Source organism: Crocuta crocuta, unplaced genomic scaffold, assembly GCF_008692635.1.
Source record: "Crocuta crocuta isolate KB4526 unplaced genomic scaffold, BGI_CrCroc_1.0 scaffold166, whole genome shotgun sequence".
NCBI classification, from domain to species: domain Eukaryota; kingdom Metazoa; phylum Chordata; class Mammalia; order Carnivora; family Hyaenidae; genus Crocuta; species Crocuta crocuta.
Genome location: NW_027531018.1, coordinates 585,232 through 598,285, shown reverse-complemented (window position 1 = coordinate 598,285; position 13,054 = coordinate 585,232).

Below are 13,054 nucleotides of genomic sequence, written 5' to 3'. Positions count from 1 at the left end.
TATAAGGTGGCTACTGTTACTATCCTATTTTAAAGATAATGAAATAGGCCCAGAGTTGTTGAGTAATTTGGCCCAAATCACATAACTCATAGATGGTAAGATTAGACAAAACCCAGACAACCTGGCTCCAGGACGAGCAAGTCCATAATCACTAACTAATTTCTATTACTTATTAAACGCCAGCTATGTTCCAGAGGCTTTACATTTATTTTTATCTCTATATATTTGTTTCATACAGCAACACTACCAGGTAGATATTATCTTCCTCATTTTGCCGACAAAGACACTTATGGTTGGCCCAAGTAAGTTCTGAAATCAGGATATGAACCCTGTCTGTCTGTCTCAAAGGTCTCTGCTTCATCCACTGTCCAGAGCTTCCTCTGTGATCTTGAATAGTCTCTACCTGATTCTTGCTTCTTCTATTCTTGCTTTATTTCATTTTCTCTGGTCAAAAACATCAACAAGTTCTAATCAAGTGTTCATTAGGAGGTTCTGTGCTCCTTTCTGAGAGTTATAATCTTTCACATTAATATACCACTATGTATCTTTCCAATAATCTTCATTTGCATGCCCTCATTCAATCATCACAACAACTCTGAGCTATAAAATGGGGGCATTTTTGTCCCTGATTTCTGAAATGAATAAGCCTTACGCGCGAGAGAGTGAATAACATGCCCAAGGGGCTTGCACCTGGTCCTGCTCTACTTTCATTCACTTGCCTTTGTTTCTACTTAGAGTAAACATCCTGAAGCAAGCTTGATAGGTGGGAGGATCAGACTAACAAAAGGAAGTCTGGCTGTCATCTCAGAGAGACCATATGGATTTTTACAAAACTGTTCCTACCTACAATAAAAGTGTCTGAAAAACAGTCAGAAGGTTCCAGTTAAATACAGAGAACTGGACACATGCATTTATTACTACATCTTGAAATTGTATAAAAATGTCAGAAAATGCATTAAAAGAGAATAACTTCACAATAACAAAGATATAGAGAGAAGATCAATTTAGGACATATAACATCTGAATACAAGGAGCCCTGAAAAGAGAGAACAGAGGGGGATTACAAGAAAAATAGTTCAAAATTTTTATCCATAACTGCAAGATATAAATTTTCAGATTGAGATAGTCAATGGAATACCACGCTGAATAGACAAAAAAAGGCCCATATATAGAGACATTGTCATGAAATTTAAGAATACTAGGAATAAAGAGAAGATCCAAAAAGCATCAAAAGAGAAAAAAAATGGGTGACATAAAAGAACTGAGAAACAGAATGCATAGATCTCAATGTTTGCATTGAAAACGAGAATGGAACAATGTCTTAAAAAGTCTAAGTGAAGAAGAAAAAAAAATTCTAAAGAAATTATTTCCAACCTGGAATTTTAAGTCCATCCAAATTATCAATCAAGTATGAGGTTGGAACAAATGTGCTATCAGATATTCATCGCAAGTATTTACTGCTAATATATCCTTTCTCAAGAAACTACTAGAAAATGTGCCTTACCAAAACAGGGAAATAAACCAAGAAAGAAGACACATCAGGGAGTAAGGAAATAGAGCTCCTGCACATTTATAAGGTAGAAGGAATCCCCAGGGTGATGATAATAGGAGTGATCAGGAAGACAGTTGTGCATCAGAACTAGGGAGCAACCAGCCCAGATCAGAACAGGCAACAGTATGTTCCAGAAGCAAGTCTCTAAAACAAAGATGAAATTGATAAAACAAATATATGTTTGGCTGTATTGAGATGCAAATCTGAGGAATAAATTAAGGACATATAAAACTAAACAAGGAAAAAATAATTCAGTGACAATTCAAAATTTTAAAAAGGATATGTAACTATAATATACTACAAAACACAGTTTTGAATCATATTTACATGGCCCTAATAATATAAACATTGAGCATAGAGTAAACAAAATTATGACATAATTATGTTGGAAGAATGAATGAAGAGAGGTAGTAGTGGTGTAGACATAAGTGTACAAGAGAGGTACATTTCTCATTTTCCATAATAAAATAAATAGATAGTATTATAAACAAGAAAATAATTAGCAGCACAATGTTGTTTTCCCTGAATGTGAATGTTTGCCTAAATTCTAGGGAAAACAGATAAAACAGCTGAAAAGAGTTGCCTCTAGGAAGTGGGAATTGGGGTCAGAAGGAAGATGGCACAGAGGATATAGTTCTTCTTAGAAACTTGGACAAAAATGTTGTTGCCTACAATTTCCCCCTTTTTTCTTGGTAACAGAATACAAAATTTATTCAGGAGAGTAGTATGCCCAGATAAAATGCCTCAATGACTCTTACAGCTAGATGTAGCAATGAGACTTCATCCTGGCCAATGAGATGTAAGCAGAAGTTGTTGAGTATGACATGCGTTTTATCCTTCCTTTTTTTTTTTTTTTCCTTTCTGTTGCCTGGAATGCAGACATGAAATCCTGGAGCTTACTGTGACTGAGGACAGAGAAGCAGAAAGCTAGAAGGAGATTATGTTTCTGATAACTTCAGAAACTGTCAAACAAGCTCTGCACTATCAAGCACTAAATAGCTTTTACTATGAGGGAATAAACCTTACAATTTTAGACATTGTCATTTTGGGTTTTTGCTAAATGCAGCTGAAACTAATTCTAACTAACACATATACTTTTATTATCTATTTTGTATATTAAACCATGTATGTGTACCCTGGATAAAAATTAGAAATGAAAGAAGAGAAGGTCAGCAAATGCATAAAGAATTGCCAAATACACATTTTGGAAAAGTTCTTTAGGACACTGATGTCCACCTGATAAGTAATGTTCCTTCCCTCATAGGCTTCATTGCCAGAGACATAGCTGAGATGAAAAATAACTAGGTGGAGCCTATGGCAGAAGAGACATTACCAAAAAAAGACTAATGATTAAAAGATATAGTAATATGAATGATCCAAATAAAAATGTGCAGAGAAAAAGAAAAGTTAAAAAATACAAAGGTCTTCTTTAGGAAGCCTAATGTTATAAAATTGGAGTCCCTGAAGGAGAGAAGTGGAAAAAGAGAAGGTGGACAAAAAAATATTTTAAGTTGAAAATGGCTGAAAATTTTGCATTATCTGGCAAAACTTATAAAGCCACAGATTGTAGAACAAATTTCAAGAACAAAGAACATCAAATAAGATTGCTCAAAGCCAGGATAAAGTGAAAATCTTAAATCAGATAGGGGTTGGGGGGAAGAGATGTTAGGTAGAGAAGAATGATGAGGATTACTCATTACTCATAAGCTGATTTCTTATAAGAAACAATGGAAGTGATAAGACGTTGGGAAAACACTTTTAAAGTAAAGGGATAAGAAAACATAATAATAAAGTAAAGGGATAAAAAACAAGTGGAACCTAGAATTCTGAACTCGGGAAAAAAATCATTGCACAATGAAGGCAAAACAAAGATTCTTTTGTTTACATACAAATGCTGCAGTAATTCTGCAGCAGCAGATGAAGACTGTAAAGAAGTTCTTCATGCAGAAGAAAAATGATAACAGGTAGAAATATATATCTACACAAAGGAGCAAGGAGTGCTGGAATTGGTAAGCAATGGCTAAATATATAAAAACATATCTCCTCCTAAGAACAAAACAAGTATGTGCATTCTCACAACCTGTATTCAAATTTGTCCTAGAAGTTCTAATTGATGCAGTAGAGCAAAAAATAAATAAATAAATAAACAAAGCATCTGGATTTAAAAGGAAAAAGTAAAACTAATTTTATTTGAGACAATATAATTGTCCATGTAGAAAATTTGATTCAATCTGCAACAAAGCCAATAAACTAATAAGTGATTTTTCAGAGAAGTAGCAGCATACAATACACAAAAAGTCAGTTGTATTTCTATATACTGGTGACAACCAAAAGTTAACTTTAAAAACAAAACCATTCATAACAGCACCAAAAAAAAAAAAAATAACATACATAAGGGTAAATCTGACAAAACTATGCCAGGCATGAATACAGAAAACTGTAAAATGTTGCTGAGAAAAATTAAAGAACTAAATAATAAGATTCAATGCAATCTGAATCAAAATCCCAGCAATATTTTTATAGAAATGACAAGCTGATTCTAAAAGTTACATGGAAAATGCAAAGGACTTAGAGTAGACAAAACGACTTTGGGAGAGAAGAACAAAGTTGTATAACTGACCCTAGTCAATTTCAAGTTTTATCATAAAGCTACAATAATGTAGTATGGTACTGGTAAAAAGATAAACCTATAAATCAATAGAAAAGAATAGAGAATCCAGAAATAGATCCATATATATATAACAACTAAGTTCTTCATAATGGTGCAAAGGCAATTCAGTAGAGAAACTATAGCCTTTTCCACAAATGGTGCTGAAACAATTGAATGTCCACTTAAAAAGAAAAGAAATTTGATCTACACCTTACACCAAACTCCAAAATTAACTCAAAGTGTATCATAGACCTGTAGGTGACATGTAGGTGACATCTGGCTTTCATTACTTTGCCCTGAAAGGGGAGCATGCAATGTGAAGAACCCATGCAGTTATAACAACTCTGCTTCTGACTCGGAAACCACATGTTTGCTCTCAGGACAAAAGAGACAGTGTGAGCAGTGGAGGGGCAGAGAGAGAGAGGGAGACACAGAATGCAAAGCAGGCTCCAGGCTCTGAGCTGTCAGTGCAGAGTCCAATGCAGGACTCAAACTCATGAACCATGAGATCATGACCTGAGCTGAAGTCAGGCGCTTAACTGACTGAGCCACTCAGGTACCCCTACATTTAAAACTTTTAAATCATACTATACACCCCAGTTCAGGTAATTTCATCACTTTCATGGTCCTAACCACCATTTACCTTCTTATGACTCCCAAAATTATGTTTTTCAGCCGAGAGTTGTTTTTCGGACTGCTATTTTCCACTAGCCCTGCATGTATCCACTAAGATGTCTCACTGACATCTCAAACCCAGTGTGTCTGAAACCACACTCAGTATCCTCTTCCCCACAACTGCTCATTTTCCTGTGGAGGCATCATCTCCCCGGAGTCACCCATGCCAGAAACCAGGCAATCACCAAACACACACGACAGTACAGGAGAGACAACATTCACGTGTCATTTCAGTGTTTGTGGCCAGAATGGCTGAGAGCACATTTTTGATTAGCAGAAAGAAAGCCCAAAGAAGGAGCATGATGTTCAGAGGGGAGATGCTGTGGACGTGTGGGTTTCAAGGTGCCAGCAGGGCCTCCAGGTGGAGATTTCCAGCAGTCGGTTGGAAACGCCACTGTACATGACAGACTGCTGATCTTGGTTGCAGAAATGAAAGCTCAAGAGCTTTTCTGAAAAGTTTAAGCTGTGGTTTGACAGGATTCATACTGTTTCTAAGAGTGAAAACATTCAGAAGCATTCGGCTATGGAGGACAGACCACAGGGAGACAGAGAAATGGAAGTACACTGAGGAAAAGGGGAGCAGCATTTGAAGCATGCTTTCTAGCCAGCTAACGGACAGGCAGCACCAGTCAATATATTTGTGGTAGGTCCTTTCCTAGAGAGTTCTAGAATATATGACTTCTTTCTCCTTTTCTACCTGACAAAGTCTCTTTCCTCTGTTTCCTGCTTCCTTTCTTACTCTTTTTTTTTTTTTCTGGTCTAGGAATGCCTGCCTGGGAGAGTGCAGTGTGGAGGACAAGGGCCTGGCTGTAGGCTTCTCACTCCACTGCATTAGGAAAGCAGGCAGTAAGGAACAGGTTTGCAAGAAAAGTCTTAAGGCTCTGGCTGCCCTTTTTGATTTGTGCATTAATGCTGGAGTTGACAGCTTGCCTGAGAGAGGCTGAAGGGATGTGTGTTCTGCATGTCTGGAATTTATTCCTTTGGCTCTGTAAGATGTGACACTGCATAATGGGCATGAAGAAGTAATTTTGATCCTGTGACTATCTTGGCAAAGGTTCGAGAAAGACATATGGACATAATCTTCTGGACATTTGTAGAAGAGCTCTCCCTTAGGGATTGTCTTTGCAGGCTTGCATTCACTTCCAGTCCTATGGCTTTCACCTCAGCTTTATTCTGTTTTCACTTAAGAGATAAAAAGCCAAATCACATTCAATTGAAAGAACTAAAAATATTAATGTAGGAGCAAGTCATCATTATGACACATATCAATTTCTCACCTCTAAGGCAGTGCACAGAAGCAGGGTTCTGGTTATTAACCAGCCATGATTAGGGGAAAAAGAGGCCTGGGTAGATCTTGGTAGACACTGTGAAAATACGAGTTTTCATCATGCTGGGATCTAATATCTTCACCTACAAATTTGCAAAGGGTGACATAAACAGAAAAGTCTTCCTAAGAATGACAACCTGCTTAAATATTATTCTGCAACAAGCTGTTCTGTATCTAGGGCCCTACATTCTGGAATGTTTCAGAAATGACTTATTTCTCTTTGGAACAGATTTCAATCTATACACATTTCTATTTTAAAATAGTTGAGATAGCACAGTAAATCCAGCTAAGTGTTCTCTAAGTTTCTGTGTGAGCGTGTTTGTGAAAGTAACTACTTGTTCAATTTAAACTTCATCTACAGCCTTCATTTAATATTGATCATTGTTTCTTTCCTTGAAGAGACTAATACAGTGATAGAAAAAATTCAGAAAAACTAAAGCCCATACCCTAGTACTTGGAAGATAAGTGTGCCCTGGCCCTATAGATACTCTTTAAAACTAGCTCTCAGAAGAATGTCAGTGAAGAGGTCTTCCAGGAGCCAATATTTATTCATTTGTTAGTGTTTTGTGGATTCTCTTTGAGAAAATTCTTTGGAGTTGTACTACTGGGAAAAGGAGAAAGAGACTGAAATTGTGGAGACAGACTTTCCCTGGGGAATGAGGTCTTCTTTGCCTAGACCTAAGTTATTTCCCCCCAAGGGAGCACTCAAAATCACCTTGCTACAAAATTGCCTTGGCTGATGGCCAGCCTTAAGGGAAAGGGTTTTTCCATCTCAAGTGGTCACCATACTGTCAAGGTCTAAACAAATGGCTGTTCTATAAACCTCGACTGAGAAAAATGAGTAATCAGGAAATTTTCTATATTTCTACTCATTATGGTTATAGATGAAATCAGTCTGACAGAATCCGATTAGAGACCCAGAGAATTCTAGATCTTGAAAATGCTCAAGGTCATGTGATCCAGCCTCCTGAGCCTCAAAGCAGGCTAGTGGATAGTAAGTTGCAGGGGTGCAGGGACACTATCAGGCCATCAGGACACTAGATGATATTTGGGTATTTACAAAATTCCCTTGCACATGTCTGAGATAGAATGGAGGAATGTGTGTTCAGCACATCAATGACTTTCTTCGCATGGCTAGAAACAAGACTTCTGATAGGTCCTCTGTTTTACCCAGTCAGGACAAACTTCTTCTCTTAGTTCTCTTAGTTACAAAGAAAGAAGTAAACCAGCAAAGGGCTCTGATTGGACTTACTTGGGTCAGATATTCCCTTTCCCCAGGTCCAATAAGCCAAAGCTGTGTGTGTGTGTGTGTGTGTGTGTGTAGTAGGCCCAGCTTAATGGGCATACAGACTCTGCAGTGACACAGGGTTCTGTGCTTAGAAGGATCCCATGCTTGGCTTAATGCTTTGCTGTTTCCATCTAGAAATTCATAATAAGTTTTAAATAATGAATTTTACATTTTAATTTTGCACTGGATGCCAAAAATTATGTAGCCAGCCCTGGAATTCTAGCTCAGCTTGGCAATTCCTAACAGAGTCATATGAATGGTGTGGGTGGGAAAATAACCCTAGGATCAATGGGTAGATGGTGAGATGGTGGCCGGTACAGCTAGCAGAGTTCTGAGAACTGAAAGGGCATGAAGTGTGAAAGATATTGTCCTTGTACTCAAAAATCTCAGTCTAGTAGGACAGGTATGGAAATAACTTAAGTGTCCATGAATGGATAAAGGAAATGCAGTTTGTATACACACACACACACACACACACACACACACACACACACACTGAAATATTACTCAACCATAAAAAGAAAAGAATGAAATCTCGCCATTTGCAACAACATGAATGAAACTGGAGGGCATTCAGCAATAGCACTCCTAGGAATTTACCCAAGGGATACAGGAGTGCTGATACATAGGGCCACTTGTACCCCAATGTTCATAGCAGCACTCTCAATGATAGCCAAAACATGGAAAGAGCTTAAGTGTCCATCAACTGACGAATGGATCAAGAAGATGTGGTTTATCTATACAATGGAATACTACATGACAATGAGAAAGAATGAAATCTGGCCATGTGTAGTAACATGGATGGAACTTGAGGGAGTTATGCTGAGTGAAATACGTCAGGCAGAGAAGGACAGATACCATCTGTTTGCACGTATAGGAGGATTAGGAGGAACTTAACGGAAGACCATGGGGGAGAAGAAGGGGGAAAATAGCGGGGGAGAAGGAGGGAGGCAAACCATGAGAGACTCTTGAATGCTGAGAACAAACTGAGGGCTGACGGGGGTGAGAGGGAGGTGAAGGGAGGAGATGGGCATGGAGAAGGGCACTTGTGGGGATGAGCACTGGGTGTTATATGGAAACCAACTTGACAATAAACTATTAAAAAAAGAAATAAAATTTTAAAAAAATATTAAAATAAAAATAAAAAAAAGAAACTGGAGGGCATTATGCTAAGTGTAATAAGCCAGGCAAAGAAAGACAAATGCTACGTGATATCACTTAAATGTGGAATCTTAAAAAAAAAAAAAAAAAAAAAAAAAAAAAGATGACCTCAGAGCTGCAGAGATAGAAAAGGGATTCCCAGGGGCTGGGGTAGGATTGGAAACTGGGATATGATGGTAAAAGGCTACCAACTTTCAGTTATAAGATGAACAAAATCTGAGGATCTAAAATGTAACATGGTGTATTGTAGAATTTAAATTTTCTAAGAGTTTAGAACTTAAATGTTCTCACCAAAAAAAGAAAAAAGGGATAAATATGTGAGGTGATGGGATGTGTTAATGAACTCAATTGTGGAAATCCTTTCACAGTGTATGTGTGTATCAAATCATCATGTTGTACACTTTAAACATCTTACAATATTTTTGTTAATTAAACCTCAGTAAAGCTGAAAATAATTTTAAAGAAAAAATGCAGGGAGAATGTCCATCTTTGCTTTCATTTCATAAAGACTAGTTTTTATAAAACTGTGAGTTCATGTATACGATTACAGGTGGAATTAAGAGTCTCTTGTTCAACAAGAGTGACACCATTCTAGCAGCAGTGACTTGCTACTACAGACTGTTAAAAAATATTCTTTCTACAGGATCCATAAAGAATAGGACAAAGGAGGCCCTGGAATGATGCCTGTAGTCTTGTAAGGACTCAGTGAATACATGGAGAATAAATGGGAGAAGGAAGCTGAATAAAGAATAAGAGAAAGGAAGGGAAGAGAAGGAGGGATGTAAGTTGTCCATGCTCAGGTTTTCTAGGTAGTCAGGCTGTCCAGGAAGACAGTGGATGGAAACCATAATAAATAAAGGCTAAGCCATCTAGAGCAATAAATTTTATGAAATGTTAATTGGGTTTACTCTCAGCACTCTTCCTTTCATTATTATGTTTAACACCAAACACTAAAACATTAATCAGGAAATTCCATCTGGCCAACAATTTTAATTTATGAAATTCCTTTTGCTTCTGAAGATTAAAAGCAATCCTCTGCGTGAGTTAGGCATTCTAAGAGAGCCCCAAACAGCCCTGAACAAAGGCTCTAGAGTATCATTTCCTTTTATATTGTAACATCTTTGAATCACTTGCTATCTATAAATAAACTTGCATTTTACAGAAATGGCCCCACAAAAAGCAGTGCCATGCTGGAATTCAATATACAAGGCTATTTTTAAAAGAATTTTGATTTTTAAAAATTAATTGTAGGCCCTAGATAACACAGGAGTTCTAACTTGGCTTACTACAAGTTTTATGTTGTGTAACAACTCTTTAAAAACACTTCTCCTACATCTGTGGGTTTTTTTTAAGTGCGAGTCCATGCTAATTGAAGACTGCTGATTATGGCTGCCCTGTTCTACAGTGGGGAAAATGGAAGCACTGGTATTCTGAGATCAGTAATTAATGTTCTTTACCTTTAAACAACATCTTTGGTGCTGTGGTGCTCCTGTTTTTAAAGCTACTTAGTTTCCCCAGGTGGAATATAATAAGTTATCTGACATCAAAATAAATCTTTGAAACAAAAGCCGTCCTCTTAAAACATGAAAGAAAAGGAAGGGGAATTTGGGGGCAACTTTTATCTCGGTAGAAAGGCATGTTCAACTGTAAATCTATGAAAAAATAACATAATGAAATAATGAAAACTTAAGGCCTAGATATGTTTGTCCAACTGAGCTTGTTAGTTTATTTTATATCAGAGGATAACAGAGAAGAAAGAATTCTTGACGTGATGAGGCATATACGAAACCACAAGCCTGGGGAACATTATAGCCTTTATCTTCTATCAAAAGGCATAGATAGTGGGATACAGCGGTTGTAGTATTTGGAAATTTTAGGCCTTGGAAAGTAAATGCAACTTCTTTCAAGAGTCTGTGGTTTTAAAGTATAGGAAGAGGAGTAATTATTTCTGCCTCGATCTTAATTAACCAAGATTAAATGCCTGGGTCTTATCTGGCTTTTTTGCTCTAGAAAAAAGAAATCTTGGGTGGTTTTCTCCTAAAAATTACTTTGGGAAGGATCAGACATTAGTTATGGTATCTAGAGACAGAATAGGGCCTCGGGTACAGGATTCTTGTAATAAAAACTAATTGATTTTCCGTAATTTGACCTGTCTCACAACATTATATTTCAGAGTGAAAATTATCACCTCCACACTTGCTGTTTTTTTGACAATTGAAAGTAAGTCACAGCACTTTTGAAAGAAGAAAGAGTAAACACAGCATTTGAGTCAATGGTGCCATAGAAATCTAACACAAGATATATAAATACTCAATTCTACTTTTCAACTCCATGGACAACAACTATTAACTTACACAGTAAGGAGCACAGTTCATGTGATCCACTGTACAACAGAACCAATGCAAAGGGATATTATCACTTTGAAATAAGTGACACGTTAGATCTCTGTTGGGTAAAGAGAACGTAGGAGCATAAGGATAAGTCTAGTTGAAGTTTCTAAAAAAGCAACCAAAAAAAACCCCAATAAACAATGTAGGCCAACAGCAAAATATTGGGTTTTCCTTGGGGAAGTAAGCTACTATTCTAGAAAACAAAATTGCTCTAAGGGAGGTTGTTACATAGCAGCTAATGTCCTCTTGTCATAGATCCCAAGAGAAAGGCCCCAGGCACCTAAAATGGTTGCTAGTCTAGAGAACTAAGCAAGACGAATTATTTTCTTTCCTAAACTCAAGATTCTTCATTTTGGCATCTGCTAAGGACACTAAACTCTGAGAGACTGTAAAATGTCAAACTGACCCTCATAAATTGTTAGAACATTTCATCAGATTATGTGAGTTTCAGTGTGGCAAATACAAGGTAATGCATTTATTGAATAAATCTATATAAATTTTTAAAATCACAGGCTCTGAATCACTGCAAAGTGTTTCCCAGAGATACCGTACCAACGTCCTATGGCAGTCAAAATAAAGATAACAGCTTAGAGAATGAACACAGAATATTAGGTTGGTTATTTGCTAGAGTGGCATTTTATATAATCTTGATTTCTTTTGCCTTTTGAAAAACGTGGTATCCAGTCCCATTCTTAGTATCATTTCTTTTCACTTTTACTACATTTGAAAGGGGTGTAAATAAATGCCTTTTAGTAACAAGCTGGTCTAAGTGTGGAATCAACATCAAACTGAAATTACTGTTGGGTCAAATTATCAAATCTTAGTGGTGAATTAGAATCTAGAGTCAGACTCCAAGGAGACAAGAATAATGGCTATGCTGGTCTTTCCCTCTTTAATTAGTATTCATGAATCACTGGATTTTTTTTTCTGTCTCTCTCTTTGCATTTATCTCAGTAGTTGTATCATTTGATTGCTAATGTGTTTGAATTGAACTGCTTGATTTTAATTCCATCTGGCACTTCTTCATGGAGCACTAAATCTCCTCTCAATGATCATATATTAAGTGGTGGTGAGCCCTGAAGGCTCTGCCACCAACAAGATTTCAGTCTTTATTGCTTTGTGCAGCCCATCCATTCTTGGCTCAAGGGCAGCCTAGATATAGAGATTCCAGTCCAGATACTCACAGGTAATGACACCGATTACCTGGCAGGATGTGTAAGATAAGCCTTTCTGTTCCCTTCTGTCCCACTCCGGTGGAGTCTGATACATCTTCCCTTCAATTAGCAAGTAGGATTTCATTCACTCCGGGAAAAGTCTCATCAGAGCTCTTGTGTCTTTGGTGGAGTAGTTCTTTAAATTCATACTTTTACTCCTTAAAATCTTTAGACTTGAAATCAAGAGAACCATCTGCCATACCAAAAAAATCATCTGTTTTGAAGTTTAAAAGCTGTTGATCATTATATGTACATGATCTGGAAAGACACTACTTAGAATGTGTGTGTGTGTGTGTGTGTGTGTGTGTGTGTGTGTGTGTAAGCTCTGTAACTCTGCAAGGTAAATACCCAAGTCCAAAACATAAAAGAGAGAGCTTCTTAGTGCATAGCAGGAATCTGACCACATGCTAAACAGAGCTTACAGGGACACAAAGTTTAACATGTTCTACTACTCATTACGTGTAGGCTCAGGAGTCTCTTCTTTCAAGTAAATGGTGAGTCATGGAGACGTGCAGAGGGGAAGCTTCTTTCTTACACATAATTTCACTTTGCTTCCAGGATGAGTCAGATTTCTAGAAAAGAAAAGGCCTGGGGAAACAGCAAACCATCCCTTGAGACCAGAAAGAAGGGACGTCAGTGGGGAGATTACAGTTTATGGGCCAGGCGAGCCTAATAGCAGCAATGCACTACCCTCATCTTCCCCAGATGGCACTTCGTCTCCACAAAGACATTGGACAGGGTGTTCTATTTCTTTGCCTTAGAAAGGAAGAGAAAGTTATAGATTTCTTTGCCCCAAA